The sequence below is a fragment of the Octopus bimaculoides genome, chromosome 5 (genome assembly GCF_001194135.2).
Source record: "Octopus bimaculoides isolate UCB-OBI-ISO-001 chromosome 5, ASM119413v2, whole genome shotgun sequence".
Taxonomy (NCBI): Eukaryota; Metazoa; Mollusca; class Cephalopoda; order Octopoda; family Octopodidae; genus Octopus; species Octopus bimaculoides.
In genome coordinates, this window is record NC_068985.1 from 101,698,553 (window position 1) to 101,701,929 (window position 3,377).

Sequence of the window (3,377 nt, forward strand, 5' to 3'; positions counted from 1 at the left end):
TTATATATGCAAATCTCTCTCTCTCTCTCTCTCTATATATATATATATATTTATATATATATATATATAACACATACTTGCACATATATATACAATAAACATATTTATTCATTTATTTATTCATTTATACGCGTATACGTATGTATACACGTATGCCAGTTACTCATGTATTGCAATGTGTATGTGTTAACTACTGTAAATATCATTTCTGTATTTTCAAACTCTTTTATGCCTCCAAAATAAAATTTAGATTTGTAATGCTATTTATAAATACACAGTTTAATAGAAATTACTATATTTGGAAATCGCACATTTGGGCATATCAATATTGCTATGGATCACCAGTTACCTTGTTTTATATTTAAATATTTACGTTTAAAATGCATTTTTTATCTTTATCTTGTCGGCTTACCTGATTTTTCCTGTAAATAAACTTAAAGTAACTGGTTCTCGTATTTTTTGTTGTAACTAATAATTATTTACTTTTTGATTTATTCATTTTTAATTTCCTTTATTCACGCACACAATTCCAATTTAGGATTTCCAAATGTATACAGGAGTAAAAGCGTTAAGTAAAATACAAATATTTAGAATATCAAATATATGTAGACAGAGCCACATATATTTCTTTCGACTAAAATTGCATCATTTCAATTTAAAATAACATACAATTTCATACCTATATGCACACACATCAACACACGTATACTCGAATATATATCAAATGAAACACACACATATACGCTCTAAGATTTTCTGTACTTGTTACTTTTTATTAACCAACGTGATCTGTAATAAAATTTAACTGATTCTTTCAATATGGTTCCAAACGATGTTTTATTAATAGAGTATGCAGCATAAATCACATGGTTTATATTTTAAGCATAATATTGAATTCTCTCATCCATATCACAAATCCCTGAGGAAATCTATACTAGCGATATTTAACTCAGAGCTTATTAGATTATTGGTGTTGTGTATTGATTTTTGTGGGATTTCAAACCAGTGCTATATTGGGTGTCTTCTCCTCTATCATTAAACTCGTGTTCGTTAAATACAGTGATAGATGAAGAATCAATGCTGCTTCTATGTTCAAAGACTAAATGCGTTTTTGATTATAGATTATAAATCTGTGATGTAATATTGTATATCGGTTTCCTTAACTCTGCAATTTTTTCTTCAAAATGTTTATAAGGAAACCTCCCATGAGTTGAATATTGTAAGAAAGTAAAAATTCATATGATTGAAGGTGTATATATATATATGCTTTTGCTTGAGCTTTTTGTTGATGGTATATCTCATTATCAGAGGACATCGATTTATGAGTGAAGTGCCTTTCTACTTCGAAATTAATAAGAATGAATTTTTCTTAAAAGTATTTAAGAGTTAACACTCTATAATTGAACCCTAGATACCTGGTTAAAAAGGTTAGCTGCTTTTAAAATTACATACTGCGATTTGTAAATATATATGAAGGCCCAAAAAACATATGCCTTAGTACGTATAAATTGTATTTTTATCCTCTATACACCTCCCTAGCAGGAAATCTTTTCTCAATGATTCCTTCGCTGACAATTTTCTCTACAACTGATAGAACCTATAAAGAATCCATCAAAATATATTAAACTTTTAATGCTACATTTCTCTATAATCACGTTGATTGACAAGTTCAAATTTCGTATAGGATTACATAATCTGTTCCATTAGCATGGGGTTCTAGAATCGTCACTATACGACAACAAATCACACCGTCAAAACTTACTGCATTATCATTCTTTTATGCTAGCTTCTTGAAATCACACCCCGTGCATCCTCAATATATTCTTTATAGCATAATCTGTTAACATACAGATGTGTACCCTACAGGTAGAGGTGTCACACAGATTCTTGACCGTGTTGATGTTGGTTGTTCCTTTTATAACGAATCATCACCTTTATATGCTTTAACGTATATATTCTGGTTTAGAATTTGTAATTTGAACAAAATAACTTCTACATTATATTATACAACAATTAACTGCCACATGCTCAATTGCTAAAGATTGCAGGACGCACAAACTTCAGCGCTATTTTTAATCAACGAATAAAATATATTATGCATGAAAATTGATATGACCATTTATAATGGATTACGTTTTCTGATACGCAGTGTCAAGAATGTCCGTGATAAAGTAGAGTACCATGATCATATAAAAAGTATACAGAAAGCATTTATAATGCCAGCTTAGTCCCAAATGTTTTCAACACGAGTTTTATGTTACTTATAACAAATTCGTTGAAGTTGAAGATCTGTATATAGCAAAACCGATGAAATCGCAGCAGTGTTTCTTAAAAGAGATACCATAAACTTAGCTTGAAATTGATTACCAACCAAGTAGTGTATTTAACGTAATTTTCTGTGCTTCTCTGGTATAAATCCTAGATGTCTTATCACAAATTTTGTGGAACTGATTGATCAAATTCAGCTGTGGCTGAAGATTGATACTGTGATGAAATGTACTGAGTAGTCAAAATGCCACTGATTCTTTAAGTTTTAATTCTGATTCAGTGTTGTTTATGAGCATCTTCGTTTATAAATAGTACAGTTGGGATCCAATGATGTTAATTATTGAAATATTGCGTAAACAGTTTGCTATAGAAATTCTTCTGAATATAATTGTTTTAAATAGTAAAATAAAGAACACATGATTTTTTTTTCCAGGAAACATTGTTCTAACCATACTTCCGAAGCAGAGGAAAATTAATAATATCTGGAACACTTCGAGTTTTCCAAGCTAAATCTGTAGAAACAACAAATATTTCGATTGTGCATTATTGTTTTACTCATAAATTGTTATTATGCCAGTTAAGCAATGAAAGTCACAACGTTCTGCGATTAACTGGAATACAGATTCACACGAATGTACAGAGAGAAAGAATTCAATATTCATATAAAGGAATATAAATAAATATTTTATCGAAAAATTTAACAAGAAGAAACGTTTCATTTGCAACCATCATATTTTATAATCAATATTACGTGAAATACACACAGAATATTGGACAATATTTCAAATGTAACTTAATTTTATATATAAATTAAATATCACGCAAAAACATCAAAGTGATGCCATTTTCCTTACTAATTTACTGCTATATAAAACTTAGTAACAGCTATTTACACAAAAATATGTTTTCAAAAGCTTTCCAAATATTTATAGTAAACATAGTAAAAATAAAATCAATTTCTAATAACTTTTCTAAAATGTTTGATACTGTATTATTTTGTAATGTTATATGTGTATCAGTATGCGTGTATATACATACATACACACACGCACACACACACACACACACACACACATATATATATATATATATATATATATATATATATA